The 20770-nt window shown below is 39.2% G+C and overlaps 1 pseudogene; it reads left to right on the top strand.

Moving 5' to 3' along the window:
- The first annotated feature begins 19772 nt into the window (after window positions 1-19772).
- LOC103118778 (histone H3.3A-like) lies at window positions 19773-20287 on the top strand (annotated as a pseudogene).
- Window positions 20288-20770: the final 483 nt, after the last annotated feature.

Raw genomic sequence — 20770 nt, forward strand, 5'->3', positions numbered from 1 at the left:
TAAAAAAAAAAAAAAAAAAAAGCACTGATAAAAATATATTTATCTGGGAGTCGGGCTGTAGTGCAGCGGGTTAAACACAGGTGGCGCAAAGCACAAGGACCAGCATAAGGATCCCGGTTCGAACCCCGGCTCCCCACCTGCAGGGGAGTCGCTTCACAGGCGGTGAAGCAGGTCTGCAGGTGTCTATCTTTCTCTCCTCCTCTCTGTCTTCCCCTCCTCTCTCCATTTCTCTCTGTCCTATCCAACAACGACAACAACAATAATAACTACAACAATAAAACAACAAGGGCAACAAAAGGGAATAAATAAATAAAATAAATATTTAAAAAACAAAAAAAATTTATCTGAAAAGTAAAACTTTACAGTGAAAATCTCAGTGTGAAAAGATAACACTAAGTACATTAGGGGGAAAAAAAACTAACTGGAGTAGGGAGACAGCATAATGGTTATGCAAAAAAGATTTCAGTGCCTGAGGCTCTGAGGTCCCAGGTTCAGTCTCCAACACCACCATAAACCAGAGCCAAGCAGTGTGCTGGTCTTTCTCTATGATTTTTTTTTCTCTGTATCTTTCTTTCTCTTTTTAAAATAAAAGGAAAGTATAGATAAGAATGTAGTGGGTCTATAGTTGTAATCAATGATGACTTTCTATCAAAGATAAAAATGACTTTTCAAAAGGGTAAAAGTATCATTGCAAATGAACTAGGAATTGAAATTATGGCAAGAATGAGATAGTCCCATAATATAAATTAATTCTGTTTTTTAAAGTAGAGGTTACACTTATCAATAACAAAAAAAAAAACTGCCAATAATAAAATGAGCCTACTTGTTGGAAATTTCAAAGGGTTGGTGTAAAATCAGATGTAATTGAAGTTTTAGGAGATGAAATGTACCAAGGTATTAATATCATCAGTGGCTTCTTGATGTTCGGCTTATTCAAATCTGTTGGAAATGGGCAGTCCTATAGAATATGGAACATGGTCTTCGATGATTAGACGTTTTTTCCAACTTCTAGTACACTGACCTGGCTTCAGACCAAAAGTATGCCTTGTACTTTAAGAAATACTTTTGTATTTAACAGCTCAATAATTGTTTCATGGATTTCTTCACAGTAGCTTAAACAGCACTAGTTCACATTGTATGGCACTACCTGCTCTTTGGCAGTCGGGCGGTAGCACAGCGGGTGAAGCACATGTGGCGCAAAGTGCAAGGACCTGCTGAAGGATCCCTGCTCGAGCTGCCGGCTCCCCACCTGCAGGGGAGTCGCTTCACAGGTGATGAAACAGGTCTGTGGGTGTCTATCTTTCCCCTCTCTGTCTTCCCCTCCTCTCTCCATTTCTCTCTGTCCTACCCAACAACAACGACATCAATAACAACAACGATAACTACAACAATAAAACAGCAAGGGCAACAAAAGGGAATAAATAAATATTTAAAATAACTACCTGCTCTTCTAAGTAATATATGCTTATTTGATGCTTATTTCTCCTTTTACTCAAAAGATACCATATAATATCAAAATTTTTAAATAATTTTGTGTTGTTAGGATCCACGTCTTAAATTCAGAAAGAGTAAACAAGCAATTTTTTAATCCGAAGTGTGTGTTTTAATATGTAAAGTACAATAAAGTCATCTGAAGATCATAATATCAGCATTGATTTATGGATTAGTTGTTGTAGATAATCATCCAAAGAGCTTAGAGACTCTCAAATCATTCTATAGGAGGAAAACTGTCAGAATCTTTACAATTCACTCGTTCTCACCCAGCAGGAAGCCAGGCCTTAAATAGGGACAGAAAACTTGCCTTAATAAACCCAATATTTCATATAAGTCAAAGATGGGATTATTTAATTTAATAGGAATCAAGAATTGCAAGACTACAAGAGAGCAGCAGAGCCTGCAGTAGTGCGTGTATTACCATTTATACAATCTATCAGAATTCTGGCCCTGGTCAAACAATGCCAGCCTGACACAACAGTGGCATGATTTTGAAATTGATCTTTTGGGAAGAGGGTACAGCATGGGGAGTTTTACCCAGGTTGATTTTATCTGTCTCTACCAGTTCTTATTTTTCTCTCATTTGTACATACAATAAGTATTAATATTTATCCTTTAGTATGGAACTATATTTCTGTAATCTTATAATTGTTAAATCACTAATTTATATATTTTAAGTTTTATTTACTTATTTGATAAAAGCAGAGAGAAATTGAGAGGGAGGGGAGATAATGAGGGAGAGAAACAGATACACCTGTAGCACTGCTTCACTGCTCATGAGGCTTCACCGTTACAGGTGGGGACAAGGCTGGTGGGCTTGAACCCAGGTCCTGACACATGGTGATGTGTGAGCTTAACTGGGTGTGCCACTGCCCAGCCCCCTAAAACACTAATTGTAAAAACTATGTATTTCTCCTGTAGAAGTTGATTTGCTAGCATTTGTGAAAAAGCCACATAGTAACAAGTACATAATTTCATCATAGATGGTGATGTAATTTAAGAAGAAAGCAAACGGTTACCTGGTATTGCTAGAGTAGATGTTAATCAGCTCAATACTAGTCCATTTCCCTTAAGAGTAAATAATCTGAGGGGGCTAGGCTGTAGCGCAGCAGGTTAAGCACACATGGCGCAATGCTCACGGATCCTGGTTGTAGGTCCCTGCTCCCCACTTGCAGGGGGGCCTCTTCACAAGCGGTGAAGCAGGTCTGCAGGTGTCTATCTTTCTCTCCTTCTCTCTACCTTCCCCTCCTCTCTCCATTTCTCTCTGTCCTATCCAACAACAACGACAGCAATAGCAATAAAAACAACAAAAGTAACAATGATAAACAACAAGGGCAACAAAAGAACAACAAGGGCAAAAAAAAAGGGAAAAAATAACTTCCAGGAGCAGTGGATCCATAGTGCAGGCACCGAGCCCCAGAAATAACCCTGGAGACAAAAAAAAAAGAGTAGTCTGTTTATTATTATTATTATTATTATTATTATTATTGGGTAACTTTTTTTTTCAATGATTTTTCTACTTGAGAAGTCATTTTTGGGCAGGGGTAGATAGCATAATAGTTATGCAAACAGACTCTCATGCCTGAGGCTCCAAAGTCCCATGTTGGTATTCTTCATATTGGCTTGGTCCTCTTCCCCCCACCTCTAGGAGATTGTGGTTTAGCCCTGCTAGTTTCCCGGGGCCTGCTTGTCCCCGCCCCAGAACCCTGACGAAGGGGCAGACTTGAGTTCCAGAGTTCTTGGCGCAGCTGTGAGGAGAAGGATGCAGGAGAGATCTGTGTGGTGATTAGTTTGGGTTAGTTTATGAATGGTTGTTCGTGAATAAAGAAATACAGCTTCCCGGCCCAGCCGTGTGTCCGCAAGCCTCTGTCTCTGTCTGGAGCCCGGAACTTAAACGACAGTCCCATGTTCAGTCCCCTGCACCACCATAAGCCAGAGCTGAGCAATGCTCTGGTAAAAAAAGAAAAAAGAAAAAGAAAAAAGATAGAAAGGCTACATTATTAAAGGCTAGATTTTAAAGTTATAGTATCAAATGAAAAAATATGGTTACATGGGAATGACCAGAAATAGAAAGTGCTTTCTCACATCTATAATCTCGAGAAAATGTTCATATTTCAGTTGGATCAGGAGATTAAGATCATACTTCACAGGGTAGTAGATAGTAGAACTATATTGCCAAGCAGAGGAAAGCCATTGTAAGTACTTATAGATAATGTGCTTAAAACATATTCTCCAAAAGAAAGATGAACTGTATGTAATCATATAATTATAAATATAATCTCAGGGTAATTTTTCTAACATCCTATCAGTATTTCTGTGTTGATCTATGAAAGCTATAACCATAGCAAAATATCTGAGAGTATGTTTCATTTCTCATAAAAAGGGCAAGGTCTGACATGAAAGTACTAAATTGGAATCTTAATTAGCCACTAAGAAGCAATGCAATCTTGAACAACTAATATTTCCAAGGTTTCCATCTCTAAGGAAGGAAAATAAAAGCTTCAGAGGTTTGTTGCCTGACTTATTTGAAATAACATGAAAATAACCTAGTGCTTAGTTGAAAGCAGCTATTTCACACCTGGCAGTGTTTTCTTTGTTTTCATTCAGGCTAGGGATCAAAATTTCTATAATTTCTTATTATTCCTCTACAAGGTTAGGAATTCTACATACAATAGACACTCAATAATTGCTGAGCGATGGCATCACAATAGCTCAGTAAGCCTGAATATTCAGACTTTTATCACCACCACTTCCATGTAAACTCGGTTTCTACAACAGGATTACAACCACAAAAAGGATTAATGATCAAATTAAAGAGCAGTAGATATTTATGACTTATACTGGAATAAATTCTAATGGTTCTAGTGGAAAAAAAAAACTTTGCACTTATATGAACTCTCCCACCTCCCATCATATCTAAGTTAAATAATGCCCAAATATAAAATTATGCTACTGCATGCTAACAATAGAATCCAATATTGATTTGTTTGTCCAAAACACATAAAAAGCAAATCTTATGGAGAGCTTTCTGATGTTAATAGTTTGCCTGATCACATTACCTGGAATACAACACTTTATCTATTTTTAAATGAGTGTAAAAAAAAAAAATCAATGTTCACTCCCTGTACTACCTGTAATGTTGCTACTGCATGATGTACTCACAGTTTTCTAGCTATAATTTCAAATCAAAACTGCTTCAAAAGTGCCACCTACATTAGCTTTATTTGGACCTGCCTTGAGACAATTGTTACAATATGAGCTACAATTGCGTACATTAAAATACAGCAGAAAAACTAACCACTGTGCATGCTAAATAGTTGTTTTTCTTAAACTTAAATATCTCAGGTGGCTCACTTTTATGCCCTAAGTCCCTATGGGCATTTTTCTATATTAAAAATTGCCTGCATTCAGGTAATTATTTGCAAAAACTCGAATCAACAATCCCTTTGCTTATTTGTGATACTGTCTCAATTTTTCTATGTCTGTTTCTAAGCTGCAAGGGTGCCATGAGAGCTGAATCTTTAGGAGTTCATATTTGCTTGCTATTTCTCTTTCATCTCAAGTCAGCCTCTCCTGCTACAAAGGGCATGTGCTAATGATCCAAGTCACAAGTGAATATATAAAAGAGGGGGAAAAAAGACTATAGTCATATTAATGAAATGAGGAAGGGGGGTTTTAGGCAGAAAAGTTTACAATGCTTTGAAAGGTAGCCCTGTTGCCATTCACCGTACCTTATCTATCCTTCCCATTGCCAGTCTCCTACCTGAAATCTGGTTTATACTGCTAGCATAAAATAGCACCAAAACCCAAATGTGAAAATTTTTATTCCTTAAATAACTGGTTCTATTTTAAACCACACACCTCTGACTACAGGTCAGTGTTTGCCTGAAGCTAGGTCAATGAGAGTCAATGCAAATGAAGGCAATTCCCCAGCAAGGAAAAAAGTAACTTAGGGAACTTTTTGGACGTAATTCTTTTTCAAAGCTGCACCAGTGATGTTCTGTAAAGTGTGGCTTCATCATCCAGGTGCTGATCCAAGATCTCCATGATGATCAAGTAGGTTTGTGAGAATAGAAGCTACTTCTCCCACTAGACCACTCACACAAGGCTTTTATTGATTCATGGCTACCACCATAGTAAATGAAAATAATACGGGTCACAATGAAAGACCCATGGTGCACTCTGTACACCATAGTAATTACAACATTAGTTGTTCTTTTTTGAAAAGTATTCATTAGAAATTGTCTAACACAAATCTCATTAGAGTGGATAATACCCCTATCTAATCCTCCCTTATGAGCACATAAAGCCAGGAAATACAGTTGAAGGGCTAAGTGTCTGGGTCTTAAGTTCCAAGACCATGGAAATTCCTTTCTCTACTCTCAGTGACTTTCTGTAGTAATAAATTGTTCTTGTTCCCAAGATCCTACCTGAAATTGGAAGTTAAGAGAGGAAAAACAAACAAAAAAAAAATAGATAGAGGTTCTCTTTGAAGATTTCTCTGTTGGCTTCAGACTACTTGTTTTTAAATTTAGCTACCCATTTGGGGAGTTTTCAAAAATGAAAAGACCATAGGGTGGTATGGTTTGACAAATACTTGCTAGATTCCATTGTTTAGAGTTTAGGCCAGAGGTTCTCAAATTCTAATGAACATATTAGTTACCTGGGATTCTTGTTGAAATACAGATTGTAATTTTTTTTTCCTTTTTTTTTTGTATATAAAAAGAAAACACTGACAAAACCATAGGATAAGATGGGTACGACTCCACACAATTCCCACCACCAGAACTCCATATCCCATCACCTCCCTTAATAGCTTTCCTATTCTTTATGGACCCAAGATCATTGTGGGTTGCAGAAGGTTGAAGGTTTGGCTTCTGTAATTGCTTCCCCACTGAACATGGGCATTGACAGGTTGATCCATACTCCCAGCCTGTCTCTCTCTTTCCCTAGTGGGGAAGGGCTCTGGGGAAACAGAGATCTAGGACACATTGGGAGGTTGTCTGTCCAGGGAAGTCTAGTTGGCATCATGCTAACATTTGGAACCTGGTGGCTGAAAAGAGACTTAATATATAAAGCCAAACAAATTGTTGAACAATCATGGACCTAAAGGCTGGAATAGTGCAGATGAATTGGGGAGTGGGGGATCTCCATTTTGTAGATAGCTAATAGGCATATTTTAGTTATATTCCAAAGGTCCTGTGGCTATACTAGTTTTTTTGTTTGTTTGTTTTTCCCCTGAGCCTGAAATCTGATATGCAGATTGTAGATTTGATTGTGTATGTCTTGGTAGGGTTCTAAGATTCTACTTTTCTTACAGAATCCCAAGTGATGCCAATACATTGGATCTAGAGACCAAATTATAAGCGAGACTGTAAATCAAACGGATATAGAGTGCAACGAGACAAAATGCCCTTTATCAATAAACTAAATCTTTACTTTTTTAATCACAGTATAACCTATTCCAGTGAATATATAATGACATATGCAAATAATAAACATGAACATGCAACTGAAAAAGCCACTAAAGTATAACTGCTAGCGAATAAATCTGGCACTCAGGTATCACATGACTAGAAATGTGATTTTGTTGTATATTCAGTTTAGATACAAAAATATTTATAAAGATATCAATCAGATATTCTATTTGGTAAATCTTCTATGGGACAAAACAGATGAATGTGGAGGTGATTATTCTTGGCAAAATAGGTAAAGAGGTAAAAGACAATTACTGGGTGGTTTCAGTCATGTGGAAGCTATAGAAATGAAACACATTGACTTACAAAAAAAAAAAAAAGAAAGAATGTTAGAAATAAATTGACCTGCTCACCCTAAAAGCAGACTGGGGAAACTTAAAGAAAAGCAGGAAGGAAAAGTAACAGTCTAGCAACCAGATAGGTGGCTTAGCAGTTGGGTGGAGGACTTGCACACCTAAGGCTCCAGGCTCAATTCCTAGCAAAACATACCAGAGCAGTTATCTGACCCCACAGTCTCTTTCTCAATAAGGAAAACTTTTTGTTTTAACATTTTACTTTATTTTTGAAAAAATTTTAATTATTGATTTATTGGATAGAGATAGCCAAAAATAGAGAGGGAATAGGGTGATAGAGAATAAGAGAGACAGAGACACACCTGCAACACTGCTCCCCCACTTGCAAAGCTTTCTGCCTATAGTTGGGAACTGGGAGCTCAAGCCCTGGTCCTTATACATTGTAGCCTGTGCATTCATCCAGGTGCACCACCACCCAGCCCTCTTAAAATTTCATTTTATTTTACTTATTTCTTCATTTTTTAATAGAGACAGAGAAATAGGAAGTGGGGGTAGAGAGGGAGAGAGAAAGAGACACCTATACCACTGCTTCATCACTCATGAAACTTTCCCCTGCAGGTGGGGACCAGGGGCTTGAACCTGGGTCCTTGCATACTATAGCATGTGTGCTCAACCAGATACACCACCAGCTGGCCCCCAGAAAATCTTTTTTTAAGTGATAGCCTATACTGGTAATTGCAAGATTTTTTTGCTAACTAAAAGAACAAAGGAGTCAAATTAAAAGCAATGAGTAGCTAGCATAATTTACTTCAAAACAATAGATATGAGCTTGTTTTAAACACTATGTATTGAAAACTATTTGAATGTGTGTGTTGTATGTGTATCTAATACACTTAACCTTCCATGGGCTCTTACAAGGTACCTTTCTTATCCTCATTTTTAATAGGAAAAAAAAACAGATACAAGAGGTTACACAAGGTCAAAGGAAAAGGTAAACAGGATTCAAAGCCTCAATTTCAGAGTCCAGAATTTTATTCTTACCTGCTTTATTACAATTTCTTGAGAAAGAGAGAGAGAGAGGGGAAAAAAAAAAAAAACCTTTGATAGAAATTTGATAACCAAACCTACTCTTTACTCAGTAAAGCAAGCTTTAAGGAATTATCCTTCTATGTACAAGAAATGCTTTTAGAAATAGTCAAATGCCGAACTTGCTTCCCCACCTCCAGTTCTTCTAATCCATTTTGAGCACTTACATGAGCACAGGACAGAAATTAGAGAGATAAAGTTGATCATAAGATTTCTAAAACAATCGCTATCAGTAACTCCCAGGCAGACTAGGAGTGAGGAGGATGATATGAGCCCTAAAAAGCAGAAGATATGAATGCTTGTTTGAAGGAATTCATATTTTATTGTGAAAGACTGAATACTTTCCCCTAAATTCTGGAAGAAGCCAGCTTCAGCTTAAGACTTATACCAAATTGTTCAGAAAGGAAATAGTGTAATGTCATTGATACAGCAATTAATAGCACAGGAGCACTGGTGAGCTTGTTAGAAAAGCAGAGTTTGAGACCAGAATTGGCAGTTTAAAATAGTCCCCAGATAATCTATATGCACAATATTATTGGTGAAGTACTGGTGTAATGTAGTAGAAGAAAAAAAGCAGAGATTTCTAGATTGATAGGTAGCAGACTTCACTTAGAGAACTTGATGAAATCAAGTACTCAGGTACGTGTTTTCAAATTCTTGTTTTTTTTGTTTCTGTTTTTTGCCTCCAGGGTTATTGTTGGGGCTGGGCACCTGCATCAGGAATCCACTGCTCCTGGAGACTATTTTTTTTTCCCTTTTGTTGCCCTTGTTGCTTAATGTTGTGGTGGTTATTATTATTGTTGTTGTTATTGATGTCCTATTTGTTGGATAGGACAGAGAGAAATGGAGAGAGGAAGGGGAAGACAGAGAGGGGGAGAGAAAGACACATGCAGACTGCTTCACCACTTGTGAAGCGACCCCCTGCAGGTGGGGAGCCAGGATCCTTACACCTTCTGGTCCTTGAGCTTCATGCCATGTGCGCCTAACCCATTGTGCTACCGCCCAACCCCCTCAAATTATTATTCTCTAAGCATTACTTCCTTTTAAAAAAGCACGTGATGTGGGAATAATGGGAGGAAATAAAGTACATTAGAGATGGAAGTCACCCGCACATGGTGCAAAGCGCAAGCAAGGACCAGCATAAGGATCGCGTGTTTGAGCCCCTGGCTCCCCATCTGCAAGGGAGTTGCTTCACAAGCGGTGAAGCAGGTCTGCTGGTGTTTTTCTCTCCTCGTCTCTGTCTTCCCCTCCTCTCTCCATTTCTCTCTGTCCTATCCAACAACGACAACATCAATAATAACAACAATAAAACAACAAGGGCAACAAAAGGGAATAAATAAATCTTTTAAAAAAAGTTGCTAGAGAGATGAGACTCTGATATCCCCAGCCAGATGAGAACTCAACCAAAGGTCATGTACTCTCTCTCTTTCATTGTTTATAAAGCATGGGGGGGGTTATTATTCATCTTATTTGTGACTTAATATTGATTTACAAAATTGTAAGATAACGGGGGTATAATTCCACACCATTCCCACCACCAAAGTTCTGTATACTCATTCTCTCCATTGGAAGCTACAATAGTTCTCCCAACGTCACAGATATGGGTTAGCTGTAATTTTTATATCTGTCTATATTTATATATCTTTGCCCATTTTTTCCCCATACTCCTGCCTTCTCTTCCTTTCCATGTCACACCTACACCTATGGCTACTTTTGAATGTCCTTCCAAAAATATTGCTTGGGAAGGTGGTGTCAGAGTTGAGAATCAGGCTGGAAAGTTGGATTAGGGCAAAGAGTAGCTCCCAGTCTTGAAGAGAATCTATGAATAAAATTAGCTGTTTACCTCATCCACTTGACCCATTAGCATAGAAGCCTATGTAGCCACTGAATTCCTTCCTGTTGGTCTGAGTTTGCAGTTCATGGTCACAACTGGGAACATTCTAGGCTGCACTCATTTTCAGGACCAGTCTTCCTCAAGTGGTAGGGTAAGATGACCCAGCCTCTCCTCAGAGAGGGGGGCTGTTCCTACTATTGCTACTTTATAGTAAGGACAAGTTCCTGACGTGACCCCCCAAGAGGGAGAGGACTTATGTTCATGTTCCTGGTGGAAGATCACATCCTCTTAACAAACTTCTCCAAAAGTAGTTCTAGGGGAAATATAAAATTATTTTATCAGCCTGCAAAATACAAAGTGGCACATGGGGAAGACTTACCTTAGAACTGCTTCAGTTTGAACTAGCAATGAGAAGATCAGAAACATTAATTACATCGTTCACGTTGGTCAAAAAAAATTATGAGGCTAAGGAGTCAGAACAGGTTTTTTTTTTTTTACTCTTAACTCCAATGTTCAGGAAACTTACAGTGACCTGGTGTTTCTTTGTCTGATTTATTATCTTCCTGCTGCTATTTTAGCCACTGTCCTCTTTTTGTCCTTAATAAGGACAGTCACAGTCATCTTTGCAAAAATCTTTGGCAACCTTATTAAGTCATCCTTCACCTTTCTTCTCAGCCTGGCTAAATTTATTCCTATGAAGGAACCATTTTTCCTGTTCCCTTTCACTTCAGTAAGAAATCAAATCTGTCCTCTTCTTCTTTTTGTTTTTTTCTTTATTGGGAAATTAGTGTTTTACATCCGACAGTAAATACAATAGTTTATACATGCATAATATTTCCCAGTTTTCTATATAATGATACCCCCACTAGGTCCTCTGTCATACTTCTTGGACCTTGAGAGCTTGTTTGGAGGTTCTAGCAAGGGAGCGCAGCTACTCATATACCCTCCATGAAGACCAGTCTGTTTCTATTCAGGGAAGGCCATCCTCGTCGACTTAATGCACAACTTCGGGAGGGACGCACATGGAGCCGTGAGGGAGGAAGGGAACACCTGCCTAGCCAGCCAGATCAGCAGAATCAACCCTGGCGATCAATGGGGTGACAGATGTGAAAACCAGATTGCCCTCACATCCTGTCATCCTTCTTGGACTTGTTTTCTCCCACCACCACTCACCCCAGAGTCTTCTCTTCTTCTAGCGTTTGCCCTTCTTCCGTAGCCAGTCAACAGCATCAGGTTGAGCCTGATGTAAAGTTTTGAGACCTCCTTTGAATCTGGAGAGGTGGCAGTCGTTGACTATGTGGGTCATAGTCTGTCTGTAGCCGCAGGGGCAGTTCGGGTCGTCTCTGGCTCCCCAGCGTTTACTTTGGTGCAATACGCCAATTCCAGCTCAGGTTCTACTTGTGTTTTCTCTTCTGATCTTGTTTTTCAACTTCTGCCTGAGAGTGAGATCATCCCATATTCATCCTTCTGTTTCTGACTTATTTCACTTAATATGAATTTTTCAAGGTCTATCCAAGATCAGCTGAAAACAGTGAAGTCACGGTTTTTTATAGCTGAGTAGTATTCCATTGTGTATATATAACACAAATTGCTCAGCCACTCATCTGTTGTTGGACACCTGGGCTGCTTCCAGGTTTTGGCTATTACAAATTGTGCTGCTAAGAATATATGTGTACACAGATCTTTTTGGAAGGGTGTGTTAGGTACCTTAGGACATATCCACAGGAGAGGAGTTGCAGGATCATAGGGGTAGGTCCATGTTTAGTCTTCTGAGAGTTCTCCAGACTGCTCTCCACAGAGGTTGGACCAATTTACATACCCACCAGAAGTGCAGGAGGGTTCCTTTGACCCCAAAACCTCTCCAGCATTTGATGCTGCTACCCTTTCTGATGTATGACATTCTTACGAGAGTGAAGTGGTATCTCATTTTTGTCTTTATTTGCATTTCTCTGACAATCAGAGACTTGGAGCATTTTTTCGTGTGTTTCTTGGCCTTTTGTATCTCTTCTGTGGTGAATATTCTGTCCATGTCCTCTCCCCATTTTTGGATGGAGTTATTTGTTTGCTTGTTGCTGAGTTTGGTAAGCTCTTTATATATTCTGGTTATTAGCCTCTTGTCTGATGTATGGCATGTAAAGATCTTCTCCCATTCTGTGAGGGGTCTCTTGGTTTGGGTAGTGGTTTCTTTTGCTGTGCAGAAGCTTTTTAATTTAATGTAGTCCCATAGGTTTATTCTTGCCTTAGTCTTCTTTGTAATTGGATTCGTTTCATTGAGTGTGTCTTTAAAATTTAAGTGGAAAAGACATCTGCCAATATTTTCCTAGAAGTATCTGATAGCTTCTGGCCTAACATCCAAGTCCTTGATCCACTTGGAATTTACTTTTGTATTTGGTGAAATATAGTGGTTCAGTCTCATTCTTCTGCATGTTTCAACCCATTTTTTCCAACACCATTTGTTGAAGAGACACTGCTTTCCCCATTTAATAGTCTGGGCACCTTTGTCAAAGATTAGATGCCCATAGGTGTGGGGGCTTACTTCTGGGCTCTCAATTCTATTCCACTGGTCAGTGTGTCTATTCATGTTCCAGTACCAAGCAGTTTTCATGACAATGGCCCTATAATACAATTTGAGATCTGGAAGTGTGATACCTCCAGTTCTATTCTTTCTTTTAGACCCCTCTACAGCCATGAGCAACCTTTACCAGAGTTTATAACTGTTTATCTTATGGGACTAAACTTTGATAACCATATTCAGACTTTATAGACCTAGCGTACACTTAACCTTGATGATAATTGCTTATTTTGCCTTTTACCTGTTTCACCCTAATAGACCATGTATTGATTAAACCAGTTCCCAGCTCCCGCTGTGAATTCTTCTATATGTAGCACAAGCAGCCCCCGCACCCATACCTCTTTTTAAGTTAATTTACAACACACGAGCCACACGTGTTTGCACTCACTGGTGATTTGGTGGGTTCCTGAAGTCGTTCTAGTCCTGTCTTGTTGTGGTTTCAGGTGGTCTCCTTTGGTATTCCTAGTTGACTTGGGAAAGGAGCGGAGAGAAACACAGCTGCTGCTCCTCCATAGCCCCACCTCCGAAAGTTTGTCCTCTTCTCTTCTTACTGCCTTGAATTCCTTTCAACTTTTAGAGACTTTTTTTTTTAACTTTGTAAAGTTTTGATTACTGAAAGAGCTGTATAGCCCTCACCTGCCTCTTGCCTGTTATTTCTTTCCACAACACCAGAGGCAGGCCTCCTGTAAGGTATGGCCTACATCCTGAGTAGTCCTAGTACGTGCTGCTGTGTGGTCCCACACTAGACCTGGTCCAGCAGATGCTATCCATAGGGACAAAATTAAAACCCAGGCACTAGTGTGAGTTTTCACTAAACAACTCTCATTCCATAAAGAAAAAAAATTACTTTCTGTTCTAAGACTACATATTTATTATTTCTTCTGTTTTTCCTCAAATAATTTTCTTTTGTTGGAGTAGTGAGACTCCTTTCCCTTATAATTAACCCTATTTTGCAAAGCCAAAATTCTGACAAGTATCAATCTCTTCATCTCTGCTATCATATCATTGTGTTCTTCTGTATGATCTTAGAGGCTTTGCTATGTTTGTGATCCTGGTTCAAACCCACCCTTTAAAGAATTGAAGGAAACTTTAGTATTATGGTTTCTTTCCCTTCCTCTATCTACTTCTATGTTTCATTCTTTCTACCTTTTTTTTTTTTAATGAAAAAAAGTACTGAACTTATTCAAACTAGTCACCTCTAAGCTGGTTATCCACCCTGCCTGGACCTTCCTGCAAGAAAACAAGAAATTTTTGTTTGTTCTTGCTTTTTGGTGGAACACCAAAATAATTGCAGAATTTCAAGCTCTGGGCCAATTTGTATTCAGAGGCAGAGAGACAAGAGAGAGAGAGGGACATCACAGCAAAGAAATTTCCTTCTATGCCATAGCGCACACACACACACACACACACACACACACACAAACAACTGCCATGTAGTTTTCCAAGTTTTGAAACTGGGTCATAAGCACAGCAAGGCACATGTTAAGCTGGTTTGAAGTTTTTAAACTATGTAATTTTCTGGCTATTAGCACCATTTTGTCTTCTCACCATTTCTGATACTGTTCACTGAGAAACCAATAAGAGTTATTAGTTATCACTGATAGCAAACAAATGAGATTTAAAAAAAATTAATAATAAAAGGTGTATTTGTTCCACTCAAGAAATAACTGCGGCATCCAAAAATTTAGGATTTTCTTTCTTTTTTTTTTTTTTCCCTCCAGGGTTATTGCTGGGCTCGGTGCCTGCGCCATGAATCCACTGCTCCTGGAGGCCATTTTTTTTCCACCTTTTGTTGCCCTTGTTGTTGTAGCCTTGTTGTGGTTATTATTATTGCCATTATTGATGTTGTTCGTTGTTGGATAGGACAGAGAGAAATGGAGAGAGGAGGGGAAGACCAAGAGGGGGAGAGAAAGATAGACACCTGCAGACCTGCTTCACCTGCAAGTGGGGAGCCGGGGTCTCGAACCGGGATCCTTACGCCGGTTCTTGCGCTTAGCGCCACATGCGCTTAACCCACTGCGCCACCACCCGACCCCCAGGATTTTATTTCTTCATACAACCCCTAAAAGTCTTCTTGGCCAAACTCCCACAAATTTCCTCAGACATTTCTCCAAAGGATCTAAATGATCTCCCATTACCATTTGGAGATAGTAAAATGGAGTGTAGAATTTTAGTGGCTCTGACTTCCTACTTTTTTGATTCACTCTGGACATTGGTCAGAATAACCTGCTGGGAGACTCCAGTATAAAGACCCTTCACAAACCCTTTGCCTTTCCCTTCATTTATATAACTGAGGCTGAACTTGTCAATGAAATTTTCCAAAGGCTATTAACTACTATACTCTTAGCCAAGGATTTACATTCTTTCTTCTTTCCCAATCAAAAGCAAGACCTTTTTTTTTTTTTTACCTTAACAAATAAATAGGAGTAAATGACATTTGGAAGTAAACTAAGCTCTTCTACCCTGGTTTTAAAAGCTACCCAATCTAGCAGAAATGTATCAGAGACAGTTAGATCTTCTCTCCCTTTTTTCTTCCTACTGCAGCTCTTGTGATGTGGACTAAAGGTATTTCTAAAATGGAAAATTTAAGTCTTTTTTCTTCTGCCTATGCTATGGCTATTCATTTCTTTTTTCCCCTTCTTTTCCTCCATTTTTTTGTTTTTATAACAAATGAAATGATGAATCACTAAATTTAGGTGTATTTTTTTTCCCAAATATCCGTTGTTTTTACTGGGTTCTTAGGTCTGTGTTCACATTTATTTAAAAAAAAATCATCATTTGTAGACTTTTATTTAGAAATGTAAGGCATCTACAGTGACCAGGACATTCCTTGACTTCATCTTGTTAGTCATCATTATTATTTCCCACTGTTTGCACAATCACCAAATACTTAAAGTAACTCTTCTACTTGTAATATTTACTTATTTTTACCTCAAACTTATGCAAATCTAGATTAATTGTACCCAGACTATGTACATCATTTTTTAATTAGCAGAGTTCACTGTGCTTAGAGAATATGGTGATTAAATAAGACAGCAAAATGACTAATCCTTCATAAAATTTATAAGTTTCTCACCCCAAAACATTTCAACTTAAGAAGCTTTCATTCACTTGAACAATTCAGTCTTGCAATAAAAGACAAGAAGGCAACTAATGTGAGCTAAAGCCTCATCTTTGCATTAACATCAGTCAATAGAAGAAAACAGCATAACCTACTTATAATTACATTCAAGGTGTTCATACTATTAATCTGAAAAATTAAACATGCAAAAATAAATTCTACTGATAAAATATTACTTTCTAGCATATTAGAAAAGGCAATAAAATCACTCTGGGTATAAAACACTGTGTGGTGAACCCTACTTACAAATAGTTACAGGGTAGTTTCCAGGGAAACCAAAACTCTGCAGATACACAAACTAAAATGCAGATGTGTGCATCTCTAAGAACTAAATCCAGTTTTCACTGCTAATGAAGCAAATTCATTTCCAGAGTTTTATGCTGAATACCATGCCTCTCTAAAATGGAATAAAGATCTGATGCTGTAAGCATGAACACTGATGTTCTTTCAAGATGAACATATATTCAGTCAAATTTGATTCTTAAACCCACATAATATATGTTCTCCATAGATTGTCAACTAGTAACCTACTCAGTAACCTTGTTCTTTGGTGTCTCACCAGGGACCCTGATGAATCATAGTCTTACAGGGTGTATTGTGTGCCAACTCTGGAACAAGTGCAAATGTACATTTCCTCTCCAAATGCCACACTACTGCCAGGAAACTAACAGATGCACCAACAAATGTTGCAAGTCTGCCTATTAAACATGGAGCTCATTGAATTTCTATTGCATTTCTCCAGCACAAGTGCATTTGGAGCAAAGAAAGAAATTAAAATGAAGTCAGGTGTCATTCAAGAAAATTACAGTCCCACAGAGGATAGTTTTGAGTTGCAGCTTTGAGTTGCCATGCTGTGCCTTTCACAGCTGCCTACAGTTCTTGTCATTAATAATCAGTAAATAAGATCTGCAGGTGGGCCTGGAAGGCACCCGAGCCAAGATGGTAGTTAGAGCTTCTGTCTCGAAGATGGGTGGCCAGGCTCATTTGCACAACCCAGCTTATGTTTCCACACAAAAGTGCAACCCTACTTAGCATAGCTTCGGGGAAGCTGCCACAATATAGGGGATGCTAATTACTGTAACCAACTGGCAACGATGCATCCAAAATTAAATGGTCTATGACTGAGCAGATGAACAATTTTTATGGCCCAAAGATCAGGGAACAGTGATAGTTTGTTAAATTAACTGACAGCCTCTTTGGTCTAAGTAGGTGAGTTGAAGTCATTTGAAAGCCATGTTTGCATGCAGTTACATACCAGAGTCTCTCCTGCGTAAGTACAGTTCCCCCTGCAGTTTTATGTGGGAGTATGGCTACATTGAGTACATAAAATTTAAAAAGTTCCCTGGTTTAGTTCATAAATGACCAGGAGAAGCTATACTGAATCCCTGTGGGATTGGTTTTCACACACAAAGGTTTGATCTTTTAAAATTCACCTTCAGCTAATTCAGATGTTATAGTTGCATAGAGAGGTGTTTAGTAATCTTACAGAACCCTGCATGAACAAAAGCTTTTAACTTTTAATTTTCAACATTGATCACACTTAGGAATTAAGCAGTTTCACTAGCATATCAGAAATTGCTGGTTTTCTATGTTCATTTACAATAGTTAATGCATGTCTACTAAAACACTTCCTGAAAAACAAAAAAATGAAGAGCATAGTCTCTATAATTTCCAAAGCTTTGCTTTTAGCAAATATTTCCATATCAGAACTTGAGCCAGAGTTACTCAGCTTCTGCACTGCATCCTTTTGAACTGCATCCTTATTTGTTTCTGAGGTAGGGCAGACATGGTGCAGAAGGACTGATCTGTCCATTGTACAATGTTTAAATCAACATCTCTGACCTCTATCCACTAGATGCCAGTAGCAACATTCACATGTGCCCCAAGTTCTAACAATGAAAATATCATGACATTGCCACTTGAACTCTGAAAAACAAAATCACGACTCTAGCTAAGAACAGTTACCAACAGTTCAGCAGAAATTTTTCCAAATCTATAATGTTATATTAGGTTGTGCTAAATGAAGAGCATAATATGGGTTCCTCCCTATAAAATAGCAATCATGAGGACTGTCCCGCTCTCTGAAAGGAAGGTTGGGTCATCCTACCCTACCACTCAAGGAAGACTAGTCTTGAAATGAGTGCAGCCTAGAATGTTCCCAGCTGTGACCATGAACTGCAAACTCAGACCAACAGGAATTCAATGGTTACACAGGCTTGCTTCTATGCTAATGGGTCAAGTAGATGGGGGTAACAGTTAATTTTATTCATAGATTCTCTTCAAGACTGGGAGCTACTCTCTGCCCTAATCCAACTTTCTAGCCTGATTCTCAACTCTGACACCACCTTCCCAAACAATATTTTTGTCCAACTCCATGTTAGCTATCAAAATCAAGCAAAAAATTACAAAAGTCATAGGCCTCTAGGTACATAGTAGACTTTTTCACTTCTTTCACCCTAAGATCCCTATTCTAATCTGCTCTATTCTTACTTTGTGGTTCCAGTTCATTAATCACTTTATCCTGCTTTATATTTTAGCACCTTTCAGCCATCAAGTTGCACATGCTATCATGATTCCATCCTAACTTCCCTGCACAGATGACCTCACCAATGTGTCCTGGAATGTTACCTCTCCAAGCCTAACCCCACTAGAGAAAGATAGAAACAGTCTGAGGTTATGGATCCACCTGCCAATATCCATGTCCAGCAGAGAAGCAATTACAGAAGCCAGAATTCCACCTTTTGCATTCCAAAAAGAACTTTGGTCCATTCTCCCTGCAGAGGAGAAGTAATGGAGGGAAGATGACCAGAGGGGCCTGAACTTCAACTTCATCAGGAGCTGGAGAGAGAAGGGGAAAAAAGGAGGGACATTCAAAAGTACTCATAGGTTGCTGGCATTTACGTGAGGTAGATTCCAGCAAGGAAGGTAAATGACCGGTTCTCTCTCGCTCATTCAAGAGACGACTCGAAATAGAGACAAGTGACACCAGGGAAAATTGGGACACTCTCAACTCTTGATTTATTCAGGGGTGGGCTTGGATATATAAAGAGAAAGTTAAAAATTACAGGTTTCTTAAAGGTCAGCTTGCCCCTATGGTAGGGGGCTGGTATGACAAGAATTGATGCAGATACATAAAGGTCAAGATAATTAGTCTCCTGATGCAGGCATTTAATTACCCAGAGGCATCTGAGAGGAGAATAGGGGTTAAACCAGTTAAGGCAAGATAGAAGATAAGCAAATTAAGGACATCAAAGGGCACTGTTAGGAGTGTGTGATAAGGTGTGTTTTCCTTTGTGATCAGAAGGTGAGGTGAACTTTGAGTAAATGAACCTTAAAGCAGGCAGCCATGTGGCCTGCAGTTAGCAAGGAGAAACTGTGAGATCTCTGTGGGCTTGAGAGGCTAACAAGGCAAGCTTAGTCTGGGAGACTTTTTCCCTCTTGGCTCATCTCTATGACGAGAGAGATTAACAAGCAGGATGTCTTTCCAGACCTCCATCCAAGGATGGGAGAGCTCCCCTAAGCTCTACCAAGCTTTCACATAGTCCCACAATAGGTGTAGGTGTGACATGGAAAGGAAGAGAAGGCAGGAGTATGGGGGAAAATGGGCAAATATATAAAAATATAGACATATATAAAAATCACAACTAACCCATATCTGTGACGTTGGGAGAACTATTGTAACTTCCAAAAGAGAGAATGAGTATACAGAACTCTGGTGGTGGGAATGATGTGGAATTATACCCCCGTTATCTTGCAATTTTGTAAATCAATATTAAGTCACTAGTAAAATTAAGAAATAAAGAGTGGAATGTGAGTAAAGGTTAGGTTAAGAAATAACCTGTGTTGGCTCAGAGTGGTCTCTGCTCATCAGAAAGTTGTCATCTGCTTGCTCGTCGACTGTGGCTCTGAATTGGGCAGCAGAAGTGGCGCTGTGATCCAAGAAGCGGCCTAAGACTTTGGCTTAAGGTAGGAGAAGATGGCCGGAAACAAGCAGACTGCGTGTAAGTCGACCAGTGGAAAAGTGCCCTGCAAACAGCTGGCAACTAATGCCGCCAGGAAAAGCGCCCCCTTTATCGGCGGAGTGAAGAAGCCTCATTGCTACAGGCCTGGGACCATGGCGCTGCAAAAAATCCGTCGCTATCAGAAGTCTATGAAGCTGCTGACCTGGAAGCTGCCTTTCCAGAGGCTGGTGAGGGAGATCGCCCAGGATTTCAAGACCGACATGAGGTTTCAGAGCGCTGCCATCGGCGCGCTGCAGGAGGCTAGTGAAGCGTACCTGGTGGATTTATTTGAAGAAACTGTCTGCCATCCACGCCAAGAGTCACCATCATGCCCAAAGACATCCAGTTGGCTCGACGGATGGGATGGGGGGAGAGCATAAGCGAAGGCAGTTTTTATGGTGTTTTGTAGTAAATTCTGTAAAATACTTTGGTTTAATTTGTGACTCTTTTTGTAAGAAATTGTTTATAACATTTTGCATTTGTACTTAAGTCATCCCATCTTTCACTCAGGATGAATGCCAAAAGTGACTGTTGACAGACCTGTGTTGTGAACGTAGTTGCTCTGAAGTGACAAGTTGTAATATGCAGATGGGATGGGATGGGTGATACTTCTTGCTTCTCATGATGCATATTTCTGTATGTTAATGACTTGTTGGGTAGCTATTAAGGTACTAGAGTTGATAAATGTGTACAGAGTCCTTTTGCAATAAAACTGGTTATGATTTGATCCAAGTGTTTAACAATTGGGGCTGTTAAGTCTGACTATACATCACTGTGATAGAATGTGGGCTTTTTCAAGGGTGAAGATACAAGTCTTAACCACAGTGTAACTTACAGTTTCCTAAAAAAGAAAAAGAGAGAGAGAGAGAAAGAGAAGTAGACCTAGCAGCTA

Source organism: Erinaceus europaeus, chromosome 5 (assembly GCF_950295315.1).
Source record: "Erinaceus europaeus chromosome 5, mEriEur2.1, whole genome shotgun sequence".
Taxonomy (NCBI): domain Eukaryota; kingdom Metazoa; phylum Chordata; class Mammalia; order Eulipotyphla; family Erinaceidae; genus Erinaceus; species Erinaceus europaeus.